Source organism: Lucilia sericata, unplaced genomic scaffold, assembly GCF_015586225.1.
Source record: "Lucilia sericata isolate MDLA Ls3-8-SP2 unplaced genomic scaffold, ASM1558622v1 Contig002933F_arrow, whole genome shotgun sequence".
NCBI lineage: Eukaryota > Metazoa > Arthropoda > Insecta > Diptera > Calliphoridae > Lucilia > Lucilia sericata.
The window spans coordinates 17,040-37,964 of record NW_023996590.1 but is presented as its reverse complement, the minus strand read 5'-3'; the positions used below and the strand labels follow the sequence as shown (position 1 = coordinate 37,964).

Here is a 20,925-nt window from a genome sequence, read left to right as displayed (position 1 = left end):
AACGTTTAATAACGATTAACTTATATTTAACAACACATTTCTAATATTTATAAACATAAAGACATTCCAAGCTAAGCTGCTTGCCGGCACACTCAAAGCATCATCTTACATCAAGCAACAACATCAATTACCATCTATTATGGTCAAAAAAAATTAACAAAAACAAAACTAAAACCAAAAAAGACATTCACGATGCATCCTAGTTTTTAAATAAACGAAAAGACGCCACAAGTTTTTAACAAAAATTAAAATCAATCACAATAAAGATCAGACATTCAGTTTCAGTTTGATTTCAAACAGATCAAAAGTAAATCCAATTTATTTTTTGGACAACTTATTTAGTAATATCAACACAAACAACATTTATCTAAATTGGTTATAACTACTATTTGCGAGCGTATTCAATAATCGTGCTCTAGTTTTAAGTTTGAATTTGACATGTACGTTTAAAAGGGTTTAATAATGATTGTCTTGTATTCAAACCTGGTACTTGAGTAGTTGATGATGAGCTTGTAGTGGTAGTAGTTGTGGTTAAGGTTGTCCTCATACCTGGCGTACGCCTAGAAGTATCAGTACAAGTGGCATATTCCTCAGTATTGGTATTCGTGCTGCATTCAGAGTTATCGGCATTGCCGGTAAAACTTTTCGGTATATCTGTCATGGAGGACAAACCCAAAGAGATTTCGGATAACCTAAAGGGGGCAAGTTAGTTATTGTATTTGTTTATTACTCAACCTTTCCTTACCTTCTCTGTTCTTTTTGTGGCGTAGTTATAATGCTCTTTCTGGGTGAAGCTACCAAAGTTTTAGCTCCTGGTCTAGTTAAAGTAGAACTCTTTCCAAATGAGGGTGTTATCTCAATGGAGGGTGATAACATTTTCATTTGTGGCGCCGCATAGAGTTTTGGTTCCTTTTCACTTTGTGGTGTTACCGGTGAACGAGATTTCAAACTCATCGAGGCCTGACTAAAAGTGGGACTCTGATCGGTAAATTGTTCTTCCAAATCTAAAGCGTCGGTATCTACTGAACTTCTCTGTTGATGTTGCAACAATAGATGTTTGCGTTTGGTAGAGGGCGTTAGTAAAGATTTGAATTATACGAAGCCTCTGATCGTTGCTCTGCCGTTAACACGGTCACCTCAGATTCATTCCAATGACCATCTGAATGATCTCTGGTTACATCATTGGCCAATGAATCCGATGACGGATAGGTAGAAGCATGACCTATAGGCTCTTCTCTTAAGGGACTTGGCGGTGCTGAAATACCAGATCCTCTGCCATCCTTTTCCTCTTGTTCGCTGCATTCGGCTTCTTGAACATCTGGTATATTGCACATGCAAGTTTGTATGTTTTCATAAACCGGATCTCTATGTTGATCTTCACTATGATCACTTTCCGCTGAGACAGAATCTAAAGGTTCTCTAGGTTCATAATAGTCCTCTTGTTGTTCTGACTTTTCAACTTTCTTTGTCGATCTCTGGCGGAAGGGTTTAATTTGAAAATCAGATTTAACATACGGCTTAAAGTCGATTATAATCTCCTTTTCATCGGACATATCATCCCTGAAGGATTTGCGTGAGAATCTACGAGATCCCTTAGAGGAGGCATAATCTAGATCAATAAGTTTTTCAGTTTTAACATAAACCGGCATAGATTGACGACGTATATCATCACGCCTGAAAGGAGTATCATTTTGAGGCTCCATGGTTACTAACATGGATTTACGGCGATTAGTGTCCGAATATTCTTTGGGAAATGTTTGTGTAGTATCTATGGAATCTTCATCATCATTAATCTGACAGTACTCTTGCGGAGGCGGTAAGAGATCCGAAGTAAAATCTGAGGAACCATCAGCCATTAGTTCGGAACATTCTGTTATATGCTTGCAAACATCTTGAACATTATGCATATCACGTCGGGGCAAACTATGAAAGTCGGTATCTAAACGAAAACCACAAGCTCGCCGTGGTAAACTATTACTTTCATAAGAAAAGGAATCTTCTTTTTGCATCGTTGGCATATGTTCCCTTTTGGGCTGATGATAGTAGAGCTCATGATTGGTGTCATATTCCAAAGGAGGGGTGGTTGATAGTAAGTAAAATTACTCTCCAAAGGAGATTTCGGCGGTTCTTCTGACTGAGTGCGATGTAAAGCTTCGTGATCGGCTATATTAGCCTCCATTGCAGCATCTTTCTGCTGAGTGTCATAAGGTATTTGCGACAAACTCTTGGCCAAGGCTTTGCCATTTTGCAGACCATTTGTTTGGGCACCTTGCGACACCACCTTTACACGATGTATGGTCCGAGGACTCAAAGCTAAATTTTGTTCAAATTCATTCTTACGAACATCGGTCTGTGTGGCCTGTGTTTTCATGGCATTACGAAATTTCTTCTCCACCACTATGACTTCAGGACTGGGAGGAGGTAGAACACGGCAGACCGCCCTGTACCACTGTCAAATCTTCCATTATAGGTATGGCCGCCATCAAAAGTGGTAGGCTGTTGCGTTTTGTACATGCTGTTCGGCAACATAAGTCGGGCACATAGGTGGGCTGTATGTGTGCCATATGATGCTGATGCGTGTGACCAATCTGATGACAGGAACTGTAGCCTGAGGCAGCATATGTATGGTGGATGTGGAGCCCATAATGGCAGTGATAGGAGGTCCACACATAGGTATGGTATCATAATAGGAACCCGTAGGTCCTACCGGTTTCTTTCCTCCAATTAAACGCTCCTGCGATTGAGCCGTTTCATGCGACCCGAAGAGCGAAAGCCCACATTGAAATCATCGAAAGATGTTAGAGTATGAGAGCGGGGCAAAACTCACATGTTTAGTCTGCTAAAGTAAGTTAAAGTGAAATTTGTTTTAGTTTAATAATACATAGAGAGGATAAAGCAGATAAACTGACCTAGGTGTAGTAGGTGGTCCAGCATGTTGTTGCAAGCCGGTATTAACTCCAATATGAGAAGGGCAGTGATAAGAGCTAGAAGAGTAAGATTTTTATAAATTATGAATATGTTGAGCATGTAAGATATTAGTCAAACTCATAAAACTTAAATTTATATTTGCAGAATTAAACTTCAATCGCGATTCGGTTTTCTTAAGGAAATTTTTTCTACAACCACCGAATTTTTTCGTTATAACTGAAGCTGTTTTTGTTCGTTAATTCTATCGCGATTTTCAGTAAAGCGATGCATTTTGTTTATGGCATTTTCCGAATAGGAATAAATTTAGCTTCGCACTATTTCATAGTTTGAAAAGTCGGTCTACTTCCATTAATAGTAGAGATATAGGTTTCAAGAACCTTAGCAAATGTTTTTTTACGTTTTAATGCATTTAGTCCAATTTTTGGGTCACCGTTACAGTGTGATTCAGAGCGTCAATAAGTCGCTTAAATGACTACAAGGCAACCATCGTTTTAAAGAGCTGCAGGACAACATAGATCAACAAATTTCCGATATTTCGGCAGATTTGTGTGCTTGAATCTCAAAACAGTTGGATTGCAGAGTATGTTATCGTGCCAGCACTTCGGCTGGGAACACATGAACGATGTCGTAATTCAAAATAATTGTTATTTTAACCGAATCCATGAGACACGTTATACTATTCTTACCCTTTATCGTTGATATAACTAATTGCATCATAGTGTTATAGGCATGTTGTTGTTGTTGCTGATTTTGTTGCTGTTGCAATAAATGTTGTTGTTGTTGTTGCTGTTGGTGATGATGCTGTTGCTGCTGCTGTTGTTGTTCCATCCATGATGTTTGACGATTATCGGTGGAGGCATCAACCATTTGGAGCTGCTTAATATTGAGGCTGGTTTGTCGACGAAAATAGGAACTATCCAAGTCCATACTGTCAGCAGCAGCGGCGGCGGCGGCAGAAGTTGGTGGATATTGTTGATTATAGCGTGAATATTTATAGAATGGAGTATACGGTGCCAGATTTTTCATCTGACGGTATACGTCTACCCACACAACCACCCAACAAAGATTGGGAGCACTGCGTCTTGAGAGGCAACCGAAAAACTTTTCACGTCTCGAACGTTCTATAGTATTCACCTGACGATCAGTTAAGCAATACTATAAAAAATGAAATGGATATGAAAATAATCTAGAAATATTTATTCAATATTCCTTAATATACCAACCTGTTCTCTGATATCTCCTTTAGAGTATTGTGAGGGTTTCGGATATAGTTCGGTCGATGAGGTGTGGTCTTAATCTTCTGCGATGCGTATTTTCGTCTTCTGAATCATAATTTCGATCCGCTTGACTTGAGTATGTGGGTTTAGCGTGTGAATCTATAGTGCCCATTGAAACTGCATGGTGAAGACCTGCATTTGAAGTGGAAAAAAATCAGTTTTAATAAAATTTTAGTTTTTTCACTAACAAATTTTAACTATAAAGTATTGTATTGCTTAATTTTTACTATAGGAATTAACTTGATAACTCCAATCCCATTAAGCACATATTAAAAATTCTTGCAATAAATAGGTCTGCCTATACGTAGATACATATGTATGTATGTATATTTAAGCCGCATCCAATGTATTAAAGTTACTTGTTGTTATATATTTTGTGTTATTTGCTTGGCTATACATACATACATAAGTATGTTTGACGGTTGCTGCTTGAGCTTATAAAAATAGTAACTAGTTTTTAGTTGGAAAACATTTAATATTGAAATTAAAATGCCTGCATGTAGCAGCAAATAGTGTTTTTTTGTATGAAAACTAGCAGAACCCTACAACAACAGCAACCCTTCCATTCTATTTTTGTAAAATACCAACTTAATAATATCCCATTTCCATGTTCATATCCTGCTTAGTGCAATAAAAACACACATACACACACACAGACAGCCAAACACATGAAAATCTCAAATGACTAGAAGCTGGTTATGGTAAAGGAGGTAGTAGCACCGTAGTAACCGAGTTGTATGTATAGAAAAGAACGTAACAGGATAACAAAGTGTGTCAGTACTGTGCAATTATTTACAATTACTTAAAATTCCAAGCCACTACTAAAATATGTATGTGTGCGTATGTATGTGCGGAAGTATTTACTCTATTCGTACATGTATTTATGCTAAAATTATAAATTTATAAACTCAAGAACAACAAACAAAACCTACAGCAACTTAAATACGAAAAAAACCTAAGAAAATGAACAAAAAACAATATTATACCAAGTAAGAGATGCTATTTTTGCTGCTGCATACACACACACACATACACAAAAAACGTACAAAAAAGAACATACAAATACACAACACTAAAAAGGAAACAAAACACTACAAATGGGTTTCCGTTTTTATTTTCAACATTCATGCACACAAAAACCACACTCATACATTTATACGACAAACAACATCCTCACTCATATACCAATATTTGCCTTTCTTCCTCTCAGGCCAGAGTAAAAAAGCATTAACATAAAATGACAAACGAAAAAAAAAACAGCACAACTACAACAGCTTGAAAGTTAACGTCTCAGTGAACAGTGGGTCAGAATTTAAATATTTTGTTAGTGAATCGTCAATATTTTTCTTATTGCTTGACCATTTTAAAACAATCAATTGATTCAATTAATTTTACTATGTAAATGTCCTAGTTATTACATAAGTTCCTTTTTCAAAAGTTATACTTTGAATTTAAAGTTTTGTTCATTAACTGGAAATATTACAGTTAAAAGAACAATTGTTGTTAAGTTTAAACGTAAGCGACACTTGATTTTCTCAGCTTTATTTTTTTTATACCCTACACACTTTACTGCTTATGTTTGTAACGCATAGAATTAAGGGTTTTATACCTACATTAAGTATAACAATCGGCTCGGAATCATTTTCGGAGTCGATTAAGCCGCGTCCGTCCATCCGTCTGTCTGTCCATCCGTCTGTCTGTCCATCCGTCTGTCTGTCCATGTAAACCTTGTCATCAAACTCCAATTTTTAAGATTTTGGCTGAAATTTGGTACGCACAATACTTTTGACCCAAGGACTATTGATTTTGGTTGATATCGGTCCATTATTAAATCTAGCTCCCATATAACCGGACTATAAGATGTGTATTCCATTGAAATTCAGCATAATTAACTTTAATGTCAACAAAAAATCCCTCCACCAAATTTTGTTGGATCGTTTCATAATTGACCCCCCATATATAGCCTCCATCAGAAAATCATTTTTTTCATCAAAAAATATGTTGAAATTAAGAAAAATACAACATAAATGCTTTATTATAAAAAATAATACTCATTTGAGATATAATCATAACTGGTGCAGAGTATTATATGGTCGGCCATACCCGACTATACCTTTTTACTTGTTTTTATATTATTTATGAAAAATTCGTGAATAATACGATTATTTATATTATTTTATATTATTTAATCAAATTCTTTTCTATTCTTACGAAAGTACGTAAACCTTTTGTAAAATCGTTTTTGAATACTTAAGCGAAATTAAACATAATAATAAAAATTTGCTAAAATTATTTACATTATACATACTAAAATATATCGTACAATTTCGTAAATATTACGAAACAACGATTACGAAACATGGATTATTTTCAGTGTAGTAAGAAATCTAAGAAGAGTTTATCAAATTTTTGAGCGATAAATATTTAATCTTTTTCCTTAAACAACTTCTGCAATCACTATTAATTCCTTAAAGCTGATAAGTTTAATCATAAAGAAAGATAAGATCAGAGCATTTCGTATAATCTGCCGCCTATTCGTTAATCATGTTCGAAACCAAGGCCATGAAATATTAATATACATTCAAGAAGGATCCGCATTTCTTAGCAATTTTAAGAACCCCCACGTAAGTTTAAAAGTCGAGGTTTGGGATATAGTTTAAGCTCATCAGAGAATATTTCCAAGATTTGATTCTAGCCCTAAGGCAGAATTTTGGAACCTTCTAAGTCCATACTTGTATATATGGTACTAATGTATCGAAGTCTGGATGTCCGTCTACGAAAACAGTTTTTTTCTTCGTCTACCTATTTTCGGGATACATATCTTAAATACTTCTATGAGACATGCCTTCAAACAAAATCAGTGCATACAGTTCAAAAAATCTATTATTTTAGCTTTATATTTTTTATAGTTTTCTGGTTGTATGTATGTAAATCGTATATGGTAGGTGGACTACATGTATATCAAAAGAGAAGTATTTGTAGATCTTCTCAAGAAATAATGGGAAATGGATTTTAAACGGGTTTTAAAGAAAATGTGTGATACCGAGGTGACCAACTTTGGTAGGCTATCCACTGGCCCTCCATTATGCGATTATCGTCTACTGTTAAACCATTGGAAAATATCTCAGCTCTAACCATTGAAATTTCGTTACTATAAATATATCCGAGATACTGAAATATTTCCAAAAAGAAGTTTATAAACCACTGTGCAGTGTTGAAATTTTTGAAATTTTGTCATCTGTTTATTATATATCGAAATAGTGGTCCTAGATCCACAAAGTATATACATACATACATATATATTCTGGGTCTTTATTAGATTTAAAGACGGTTTAGCCATCTTTCTGTTGAAAACATGATAGGTCGAAATCGGTAATCTTTATCTTTAGCCTCATATGTGGCCTCCTTAAATTTGTTAAGAACTAAAATCTTCCTACCGAATTGTATAGGAATCGGGTCATAATCTTGCCTAAAGCCAAATTTTAACATATTCTTTAGATACTTTTGAGTAAAAAATACTTTTGGAAATGCACCAACTGTGATCAAAAATTATAACTCTATAAATCTGTCCGATATTTTTGTGAGATGATTAAGAATAAAATGATCATGAATCGGAATCTTTTTTTGCAACTTCCACAAACATGCTGTAAAAACAGGAGGTGCTTGAATGACGGCTAAATTTCCTAAATATATATTAGGATTATAACTAACGTGGTAGCCAGTAGTGTTCTCATAACGAAAACCTATAATTCGGGTTATTTTGAGGCAAAACCCTTTAGCAGCAAGTTGATTTTCTAAAAATTTTTAATGGTATGTTTGGTTACTAAAATTGGAAGAGGGAATAACCGCTGCCCCTATTATTGCTTTTTCGTCGTCTAAATGTGATAGGTCAATCATTCCTGAAGTTTTTTCTAAAGTGATACAAAGGTCTTATTTATGCGGATTTTATTCTGATATCTTTATTTAATACTGAAATATGCGACTTTTATAAGTGGATCTTATAAGACCAATTATGGACCGATCCGGAAAAACTTGGTAGATGTGCACACAAACATATATTTATTTGGAATATTATTTCAATAACTACATTTCTTAATTACTTATGTGCATTAAATGATTTTGGAAGTGGGCTTTACATGGGAGCCGTGTCCAATTGTAAACCAATCCCGAAAATATTTTGCAGAGCATATATTTAGTCCTTTAATTCCCAGTGGAACATGATATGTGTTAATATCTTTATTTCTTAATATATTATATGCATTCCGAAAGTGGACCTTATATGGGAGCTATGACCAATACGTTAAAAATTTGGCATGGTGGTTTATATTTACTTTAAACACATTCATTAAGAATTCTCTTCATTCAGTAATGAAATACATATTTATGTTTACGTGGTTATCGAAAGTGGTTCCTATTTGGGAGCTATAACCAATTATGGACCTATCCGAAAACAAATTCGCAGGGTGGTTTTTATGTATGTACTTTAAACATTTAATGACGAATTTGATATCGATATCTTCATTCAGTAATGAAATATGTGTGTTTAAGTGGTTTTTGGAAATGGGTCTTATATGGGCCAATCCGGAAAATACTTTGCAAAATGGTATGTGTATATACAAAAATAATTTATGTTGAATACTATTCCAATATCTTGATTTGTTAATTAGTTATGTTCATTAAAGTGATTTCGCAAGAGTACCTTATATGGGAGTTATGACCAATTATGGACCGATATACATAGATCTACGTTGGTAATATGATTATGTTCATATTATATATATATTTGCAACATTTTGTGTTGATACCGATATTTTTTGACAAAGTTATTAGCGATATGTACCTTTGTATGGGGGCTATGGGAAATGCTGGATCGATTGTTTTTAATTTTGAATATAATTAATCAGTGGGTGAACACTAATTCGTGTAAATCGAATTATCTTTGTTAATCTCTGAGAAAATTACTCAAGAATTTGGAAAAACGGTATTTTTTTCGAGGTAGTCTGAAATTTTGTGAATCGATTTTGCCGATTTGCAATACCAAACTGCTTAGGACAATAATTAATATATGTATATTCGATGAATTTGGTTGAGTTCCCTTGCTTAGTTTTACCGTTAGCGTGTTTTAGGCAGACAGGTAGATGGACAGACAAAGATGGATAGCTAAATCGACTCAGAATTTGATAAGCAGCCGGAATATATGTATGTATATACTTTGTTGGCTGTCAGATAAATATTTCTTAGTGTTATACACGAAATGTCAAACCACCACTTGTGTTGGGGAAGTGTATAAAAACAAACTTTTCAATGACTATTGCATACCATATGCATTACTTTTAAGTACTATTATAATCACTATAATAAGATATATACTTTATTTTGAGTTTTGTCATTTTATTTGCAAACAACTATGGACGCTTACACGTTGACAACACGGAATGAGTTAGAATGCTAATTAATAAGTGTATTTTTTTCAATGTAAGTTTTTGTTGGTTATCTACTATAGGTCATTTTCCATATAAACTAGAAATCTTTGTTTCAATTTATAAACTTGTTTTACATAGTTTATGTTAAATTTTCTATTTATGTAGTCCCACTGTTATGCTATGCACAATATGTTTGTTATAACAAATACATATACATCTACTTACTATATTATCATGATGTAATTTATTAAATAATTTCATTTTAACAACTTCTTTTATGTTGATTATTAATTTAATTCGTAAAATTATTTATCTAATATGTACGTGTGTGTGTGGTATTGTATGTATCTTTAATGTATATATTTAGACGCATCACTGACCACGGTGGGCCGTGTACTACAAATTAAATTGAAAAAAAAATACTCACCATTATTCATACGCATCGCTACACTCATCGTAGGAGCAGCAGAGCAGCTTTAAAGTGCTTTTATTTTGGTCGATTTTCGTAATGTTGGAAATGTTAAGCAATGATGATGATGAACCATTAACATTCAGAAGTTTATGGATATTTGTTTGCGAAATTCTAGGAGTTTTTAAAGCAAATTTATATTTTATAAATTTGTTTTGTCCTGTGAAAGTCTGGTTATAGTTGTGGCACGTTGTATGTGTTTAACTTTTCTTTGGTCTATTTGGGCTAGAGCGGTGTTTAAGATTAGCATGTTATAGATTTTACATTTTCCATTATGGAGGCTGATTATTTTCATTTAATTGAAGATTTAGATGAATCAAAAGTTAGAAATGTTTTTCTATCTGTCTGCTAGGAGGTTCTGCTACTACTATAGAAATCCTTGTTATTATCCTTAAAATATTTTAGCAGCCTTATTCATTTCTTGTTCTTTTTTCTCATTTTTATTTATTGTTTCTTGTTAAAGCATCTTTTCCATCACTTGTACGTTGTTAAAGCGTTGTTGCTGTTGTTGTAGTTTTTTGTTTTATATAAAGCTTTTTTTTTCTTAAATTATTGTGAAAGATGTATAATTTTTATTAAATTTATTAATTAAATTTTTCTGTTTTTTGTTACTTCTTTTAGATTTTCTTAAAATACCCGTAATTAAAGGATCCGTTTTCGTTTTTTACACTTTTTTTGGTTTTATGACTTTTTGGTATGTATGCGTTTGAAATTTTTTTTTTGTTATAATTTTGTATATACAAAAGAATTTTTTATTACTTTTTCACTTTAATTATTAAATTTTTTTGTTAATTTTTATAACTTTTCAACAAGAACTTATGCAAGCACACAACCAAAATTCCTTTTCTTTTTTTTCAAAATATTTTACTTAAACTTTTTCTTTGAATTAAATTTTCATATTCTAATAGAATGTTTTAGTATAATTAATTTAATTTATTGTAAAATTGCTTTAAATTATTGTTGTTATAAATTAAATAAAATAAAGTAATTTATGATTCGTTTTTTTTTTTTTTTGGCAAATTTTAAACTATAAATTGTTCGTTTAACGAAAGAATCAAGAAAATTTTGTTGAAAAATTTGCCTTTTTTTATAATCAAATCAATATACACCGTGAGTACAAGTGAGTGAGTGTGTGAAAGTATGTTTCGTTGGTTGGTTGGTATAAAGGAGAGGTGTCAATTCCTTGCTTTCCTTTAAAACATACAGATTCAAAATCATCAACATATGAGTGTAAGTGAGAGTATGTGAATGAGTAAGTTTGGTGTTTGAAAAGTAGTGAGTAAGAGGAAATGAAACACTGTTAGAAGAAGTGAACCAGATAACTAGGATGCTGAAACTGAAATTGAAATCTCTTTGAAGACAGGAAAATCTTTCTAATTTTTATTGTACACGCATCCTGCATTCAAATGTATCCACACACTAAAACTTCAAAGTCAATGAAAACTACAAACCAAACAACAAAAATAAACAATAGAAACTAAAAGAAAACGGAAAATCCTCATCAAAATAAAAAACCAGACAAAGCACTCTTAATACACACTCATACTATTATACTCTTTTTTGCTTACTACTATCACAGCTTCTTTCTTTTTGCCACAAAAAAAGAGAATTTCCTAAGCACAGCAGCCACAACAAAAAATTTGTCAACAAAAAAAAACTCATCATCAACTTGCAGTGACGTAAATAAACTCAAAAAAAAAATTGGGTCAAAATTTTTAATTTATTTCAATATTTCACTTGAAAAATTTTACCCAGATTACATTCTTAACTTTATATAACAATTTAACAACCTTTAACACCGTTTATTTCTTTTATAATTTTAAAATCTCCCCCTTCTAAACAGCCATATGTTTAGCAAAAGATTTTCAAACAAATTTTAAAGCGTAACTCTTATTTGTCCGTTATTTCCTCGGTGAGAGAGTGTAGTGTAACTCTGTGTAGTAAATGATTTTAATGATTCCTTTGTGTTTTCTTTTCCAAGTGTATGGGAGTGAGTGTGTGTGTGTTGTTATGTGGTCCGTGTTTCTATGGCGCAAGTCCTTGGAATGTGGCCGTTTGTTGTCATTCATGTTTATAACCTTATATTTTACATTCTCCGTTGTAAACGAAAATATTCTCTCTTTTTGCAAAAGGAGACAGAAAATAACAAACTTTTTGTTTACAAATTTTTGACAGCTTTCAAAAATGCAACACTTAGAGAAAATATTCAAAATGTTTAATTGAATTTCTAGCTAGCTAACTACTAACTAACTAACTAACTAACTAACTAACTAACTAACTAACTAACTAACTAACTACTAACTAACTAACTAACTAACTAAACTAACTAACTAACTAACTAACTAACTAACTACTAACTAACTAACTAACTAACTAACTAACTAACTAACTAACTAACTAACTAACTAACTACTAACTAACTAACTAACTAACTAACTACTAACTAACTACTAACTAACTCTAACTAACTAACTAACTACTAACTAACTAACTAACTAACTACTAACTAACTAACTAACTAACTAACTAACTAACTAACTAACTAACTAACTAACTAACTAACTAACTAACTAACTAACTAACTAACTAACTAACTAACTAACTAACTAACTACTAACTACAACTACTAACTAACTACTAACTAACTACTAACTAACTAACTAACTAACTAACTAACTAACTAACTACTAACTAACTAACTAACTACTAACTAACTAACTAACTAACTAACTACTAACTACTAACTAACTAACTACTAACTAACTAACTAACTAACTAACTAACTAACTAACTCCTAACTAACTAACACTAACTAACTAACTAACTAACTAACTAACTAACTAACTAACTAACTACTAACTAACTAACTAACTACTAACTAACTAACTAACTAACTAACTAACTAACTAACTTAACTAACTACTAACTAACTAACTAACTAACTAACTAACTACTAACTAACTACTAACTAACTAACTAACTAACTAACTAACTAACTACTAACTACACTAACTAACTAACTAACTAACTAACTAACTACTACTAACTAACTAACTAACTAACTAACTAACTAACACTAACTAACTAACTACTAACTAACTAACTACTAACTAACTAACTAACTAACTAACTAACTAACTAACTAACTACTAACTAACTAACTAACTAACTAACTAACTAACTAACTAACTAACTACTACTAACTAACTAACTAACTAACTAACTAACTAACTAACTAACTAACTAACTAACTAACTAACTAACTAACTAACTACTACTAACTAACTAACTAACTAACTACTAACTAACTAACTAACTAACTACAACTACTAACTAACTAACTAACTAACTAACTAACTAACTAACTACTAACTAACTAACTACTAACTAACTAACTAAACTAACTAACTAACTAACTACTACTAACTAACTACTAACTACTAACTACTAACTAACTAACTAACTAACTAACTAACTAACTAACTAACTAACTAACTAACTAACTAACTAACTAACTAACTAACTACTAACTAACTAACTAACTAACTAACTAACTAACTACTACTAACTAACTAACTAACTAACTAACTAACTAACTAACTACTAACTAACTAACTACTAACTACTAACTAACTAACTAACTAACTAACTAACTAACTAGCTAACTAACTAACTAACTAACTAACTACTAACTAACTACTAACTAACTAACTAACTACTAACTAACTAACTAACTAACTAACTACTAACCTAACTAACTAACTAACTAACTAACTACTAACTAACTAACTACTAACTAACTAACTAACTAACTACTAACTACTAACTAACTACATACTAACTAACTAACTAACTAACTAACTAACTACCTAACTAACTAACGAACTAACTAACTACTAACAACTAACACTAACTAACTAACTACTAACTAACTAAGTAAACTACTAACTAACTAACTAACTAACTAACTAACTAACTAAACTAACTAACTAACTAACTAACTACTAACTACCTACTACACTAACTAACTAACTAACTAACTAACTAACTAACTAACTAACTAACTAACTAACTAACTAACTCTAACTAACTAACTAACTAACTAACTAACTAACTAACTAACTAACTACGACTAACTACTAACTAACTAACTAACTACTACTAAACTACTAACTACTAACTACTAACTAACTAACTAACTAACTAACTAACTAACTAACTAACTAACTAACTAACTAACTAACTAACTAACTAACTAACTAACTACTAACTAACTAACTAACTAACTACTAACTAACTACTAACTAACTAACTAACTAACTAACTAACTAACTAACTAACTAACTAACTAACTAACTACTAACTAACTAACTACTAACTAACTAACTCTAACTAACTACTAACTAACTAACTAACTAACTAACTAACTACTAACAACTAACTAACTAACTAACTAACTAACTACTACTAACTAACTAACTAACTAACTAACTACTAACTAACTAACTAACTAACTAACTAACTCCTAACTAACTAACTAACTAACTAACTAACTAACTAACTAACTAACTACTAACACTACTAACTAACTAACTAACTAACTCTAACTAACTAACTAACTAACTAACTAACTAACTAACTACTAACTAACTAACTACTAACTAACTAACTAACTAACTAACTAACTAACTACTACTAACTAACTAACTAACTAACTAACTAACTACTAACTAACTAACTAACTAAACTAACTAACTAACTAACTAACTAACTAACTAACTAACTACTAACTAACTAACTAACTAACTACTAACTACTAACTAACTACTAACTAACTAACTAACTAACTATAACTAACTAACTAACTAACTAACTAACTAACTACTACTAACTAACTAACTACTACTAACTAACTAACTAACTAACTAACTAACTAACTAACTAACTAACTACTAACTAACTAACTAACTAACTAACTAACTACTACTAACTAACAACTAACTAACTAACTAACTAACTAACTAACTAACTACCTAACTAACTAACTAACTACTAACTAACTAACTAACTAACTAACTAACTAACTAACTAACTAACTAACTAACTAACTACTAACTAACTAACTAACTAACTAACTAACAAACTAACTAACTAACTAACTAACTAACTAACTAACTAACTAACTAACTAACTACTAACTAACTACTAACTAACCCTAACTAACTAACTAACTACTAACTAACTAACTAACTAACTAACTAACTAACTACTACTAACTAACTAACTAAACTAACTAACTAACTAACTAACTAACTAACTAACTAACTAACTAACTACTAACTAACTAACTAACTAACTAACTAACTAACTAACTAATAACTAACTAACTAACTACTAACTACTAACTACTAACTAACTAACTCTAACTAACTAACTAACTAACTAACTAACTAACTACTAACTAACTACTACTACTAACTAACTTAACTCCCGTTAACGAAATAAGTTAAAATCATCGTCTCGAAACGGTTGCCAACTTTCATAAAAGTCAATTTCTGGAGAAAAATTGAATTTCTAGTGACAAATCGGATTTTTAGTGAAAAATAAATTTTAGTGAAGAATTGAATTTCTTGTGAAAAATCGAAAATCAAGTGAAAAATCTAATTTTTAGTGAAAAATAAAATTTTTTGTGAAATATAACATTTTAAATGAAAAATTTAATTTTTGGAGAAAAATTGAATTTCTGGTGACAAATCGAAATTAAGTGAATTTAAATTTTTTGTGAAAATCGAAATTTTAGTACAAATATAATTTTAGAAATCAGATTTTTGGTGAAAGATTAATGACCAAAACCTCGTAATTTTAAAAATTTAAATTCTGGTGGAAAATCGGATTTTAAGTGAAAATTAAAATTTTTAGTAAAAAACAAAATTTTAAATGAAATCAAAATTCACTTTTTAGTGAAAGAAAAACTTGGACTTTTTACTGTAAAATTTTGATTGAAATTTTCTATAGAACAGAGAAACTTTGCTCAAAAAAGTTCTTTTAGTTAGAGGAGCTTTTTTAAACAAAAGTCCTCTTGGGAGAACAGAAGCTTTTCTTAAGAAAACTTATATCAAGTGCAGCATGAAGTACTACGAAGCAGTTTCTTTTAAAAAGTAGTCTAGACTAGTGTAAGTTATTTTAGTTAGAGCAGCTTTTCTTAAACAAAAGTCCTCTTGAGAGAGCAGCTTTTCTTAAGAATATGTATATCAAGTGTAGATTTTCCTAAAAAAAACTCTTCTTAAGGAAGAATTCTCTAAAATTAAACATTTTCTGCCAACAAATTTCTATAACAGAGCAGTTCTCTTAGCTTTCTCTTGAGAAAGCAGCTTTTCTTATGAAATTTTGTATCAAGTGCAGCAACTTTTCTCACAAAAGTTCTAGAGCAGAGCAGCTTTTCTTAAAAAACACTCTAACATAGAGAAACTTTTCTCAAACAAAAGATTTCTAGACTAGAGAATAATTTCCTATGGAAGTTAGATAAATTTGTCTATAAGGAAAGTCCGTATAAAGAAAAAGCTTTTTAATGAAAACTTTCATAGAAGAAAAGCTATTCTTTTCTTAAAGAAAACTTTTCTAAAATAAAAAAGCTTTTTAAGGCAATTTTTCTACATTGGAATAAAGCAGAATTTCTTAGGAAGATAGATCGAATATCAAAATTGAAACTCAATGTTTGTTTTTTTTTTGTGAAATGTTTAAATTTGTTTTTATTAAAGTTTTTAACATTAAAAATCTAATAATTACTATAAAAGTTAAAGCGTTTTTTATTTTGAATTATTTTCATTTCATTTAATTTCAGTTTTTTTTTTCGACTTTTATTTTTTATTAAATTTTATCAATTCAATTAACTATGTTAGGAATTTTTTTTTATTAATTTATTATAAGTTTTCTCAAGAAAAAATTGTCTATAACTTGATTTTCACATGAAGTTTGTTTTTAAAGTTTTTTTCTTATATAAAAAGTTGTGGTGATGATTATTTAATTGTTTTTTCATTAATTTGTTAAGGTTTTTTGGAAAGAAAAAGGACAGGTGAGGCTTTTAAGGTGATATGGCTAATAAATTTGTGTTATTATTTGTTTTAAATTTATTTTGAACACATAAATATATTTATTAAATATTTTTTTTGTTTTTGATTTATTTTAAGATTTTTTTTCAGTTTGAATGAAGGTTTATAGATGCGTTGAGTGATGTTTGCAATATTGGAGTTTAATTATAATTTTTAAAATAATAAAATTATATTGGATTTATGAAATTTGCTAAATTTGTTTGAACATTTTTAAATAAATTTGTTGTTTTTTTTTAATTTTAAGGCTCAATGTAACACAACAATAAGTTTTGTTTTATTATATTTCTATTTATTTGAAATTTGTAAGTTTATATTTTTTCTCAAAATTTAACAGTTTTATAAGTGCTAAACATACTAGTAATTCGATTTAGAAAAATTAAACTTTATTTGAAAAATTTTAAGTAAACTTAGTTTTTTGAATTAAAAAGCTCTTCTTAACAAAATGTTAATTAGATGCTTTAGATTAGCGCAGTGTATTTTAAGAAAAGCTCTCTTGATTAGAGCAGCTTTTGTCTCTAAAATACTGCATCTTTTCCTAAAGAAAAGTTCAACAGAAAGGCCATTTTTTATGGTAAAGCTATGTAGATTAAAGAAGCTTTTTTAAAGAATTGTTCGGCAGATTAGAACTGGTTTCCTCAAGACAAGTCTCTAGACTAGATTAGCATTGCTTTCAGAAAACTTTTCTATATTAGAGCAAGTTCTCTAGAATAAAGTAGCTTTTCTTAAAGATAATTTCTTTAGGAAAGAACAGCCTTTCTTAATAAAAAGTTCTCTTGAGTAAAAGCTGTTATTATTTAAGAAAAGTTTTCTAGGTTAAAACTTCTTTCTTAAAGAAAAGTTCTTTATATTAGAGCAGCTTTTATAAATATAAATTTTCTAAGCTAAAGCAGCTTTTCTTTTAAGAAAAGTTCGCAAGATTAGAGCAGCTTTTCATAACGTCAAATCTCTAGACTAAAGCAGTTTTCCTTTAAGAAAGTTCTCGAGATTAGAGCAACTTTTCTTATAGAATATTTCACTAATAAGAACAGTCTTTCATAACGAAAAGTTCTGAACAGTAAAGCAGTTTTTCTTAAAGAAAAAGTTCTGTAGATTAGAACAACATTTCTTATAGAAAACTTCTCTAGATAAGAACTGTCTTTCTTAATGAAAAGTTCTAGAGAGTACAGCAGCTTTTCTTAAAGCAAAGTTCTGTAGAATAAAGCAGCTTTTATTAAAGAAAGTTTCTTCCAAAAGTTTTCTATGTTAGAACAGCTGTTTTTAAGAAAAGGGTTTTTATATTAGAGCAGCTTCTCGTAAGGAAAATTTCTAGATAAGAACAGCTTTCTTAAAGAAAACTTCTGTAGTAGATTAGGGCATCTCCTCTTAAAGACAAGTTCTCTAGATTAAGTAGCTTTTCATTAGGAATATTCTCTAGAAAAGTTCTATGTACAACAGCAGCTATTCTTAAACATAAATTCTTTAGATTAGAGTAGATTTTTTTAAGGAAAAGGTCCATAGATTGGAGAAACTTTTCGTGAAGGTAATTTTCGGAACTTGGCAGGATTTCTTCAAGAAATGTTCTCTAGAATAGAGAAACTTTTCTTAATAAATAGTTCTCTAGATTTCAACAACTTTTCTTAAAGGAAACTTCTCTAGATTACAGCAGCTTCTCTTAAAGATAAGTTCTTTAGAATGGAGCAGCTTTTCTTGCAGAAAAATGTTCTAGTAAAGAATAGCTTTTCTCAATTAAAACTAATCTAGCCCAGTTGAGATTAAAAGTTTTCCAGATTTTCTTAAGGAAAATTTCTCTAGATAAGAACAGCTTTTCCTAATCAGAAGTTCTTTATATTACAGCAGCTTTTCTTAAAGAAAATCCTGTAGATTAGAGTAGATTTTCCTAAGGAATGGGTCCATATATTAGAACAACTTTTCGTAAAGGCAAGTTTTCTGAACTAGACAAGATTTCTTCAAGAAAAATTCTCTAGATTAGATAAACTTTTCTTAAGGAATAGTTATCTAGATTTTAACAATTTTTCTTAAAGTTGGATTACAGTAGCTTTTCTTAAATATAACTTCTTTATAATAGAGCAGCATTTCCTGAAGAAAAATGTTCTTGTAAAGAACAGCTTTTCTCAATCAAAAGTACTCTAGGCCAGTTCAAATTAAAAGTTTTATCTAATAAAAAGTTCTATATACTACAGCAGCTTTTCTTAAACAAAAATTCTGCAGATTAGAGTAGCTTTTCCTACAGAAAGGGTCCATACAATAGAGAAACTTTTCGTGAAGTTAATTTTTCTGAACCAGACAAGATTTCTTCAAGAAATGTTCTCTAAATTAGAGAAACTTTTCTAAAGAAATAGTTCTCTAGATTTCAAAAATTTTTCTTAAAGAAAAGTTCTCTAGATTACAGCATGTGCTCTTAAAGATATATTCTTTAGAATAATGCAGCTTTTCTTGAAGAAAAGTTTTCTTGTAAAATAAAAGCTTTTCTTAATCAAACGTACTGTAGGCCAGTTTAGATTAATAGTTCTCTAAATTAAAAAAAACTTTTCCTAATGAAGCGTTCTGTAGATTAGTTCAATGAAAAATTATCTAGAAAAAATTATATTGTCTAAAAGCAAAGTTCTGTAGACTAGAATAGCTTTTCTTAATGAAAGTTCTTCTAGAGCTTTAATTAAAAGTTTTCTAGAGCTTTTTTTTTAAATAAATATGTTTCTATTGTCTACATCATGTAAACATCCTTAAGCATCGGTTTTACTAATATGTAAGCTTACTCATAATTAATTTAAGAAAACCTAATAAATAAATTAAAATTTTATTGTTTTTTTGTTTAATATTTCATTGTTTAATATTTTTATATAGTAAATTTGATTTTGAACATTGAGAAAAATTCAATTTATGTTTTTCTTTTTGTCATAATATAATCTTCTACATGAAGACACCATTTGTTCTTCGTTTATTTTTTTCTGCTAATCAATCTATAAATTGTATGCAAAATTTTTTTTAAAAACTTTTTTAAGTCATATTTTGTTAATAATTTTTTTTTACAATTCAATTATTCTAAAAACGTCTATCATTCTTTTTAATTTATGTGTTTTTTTATTATTTTCTTTCATATAATCGGTGGATTTAAAAACCTGGACTTATGTCGTTTTTTTATTATTAATAAATTTACTTTTTTAATTTTATTAATTAATTAATAAGATTTGTTGTTGTTAAACATTTTATTGCCTAAGGCTGAAAATGTGTGTGTATGTGTGAAAGAGAGAGAGAGAGTGTGTTTTGATGAAATTTTGTTTTTTTTGGAAAAAAATTTGATTGCTTTAATTTATGTGGGAGATTTTTCTAAGTGTAGTAGTTTTTTAAAATTTTGAGTTTTAAGATTTAAGGTTTAAAAAGTTTTAGTGTAAATTTATTTGCTGTAGTTTTTCTTTATACCAAAATATAGTGAAAAGATTTAGAGAGGGTGGGTGATGGTTGTTAAGTTGGTTTGTGTCTTAGAAAGGTGCTTTCTAATTATTTTAAGGAATTTAAAGTTTTAAAAAGTTTTCTTCAATTTATTAAATTGAGATTTTTTTCTCCTATATTATTCTAAGAAAAATTCCAAGTAAAAAATAAAGGACTAGAAAATGTAAAAGTGTTTGATTTTTCTTCTAAATGTTAGGAGCTACTTGTAGTAGTTTGGTAGTGATAGTTAGAGTTAAACGCATCATAGAGGATAATTTTACCACAAAACTAAA

The 20,925-nt window shown here is 30.0% G+C and overlaps 1 pseudogene; it reads right to left on the bottom strand.

Annotated features, from left to right (window-relative positions):
• Positions 1-483: 483 nt before the first annotated feature.
• On the bottom strand, positions 484-10,182 carry LOC119614470 (annotated as a pseudogene).
• Positions 10,183-20,925: the final 10,743 nt, after the last annotated feature.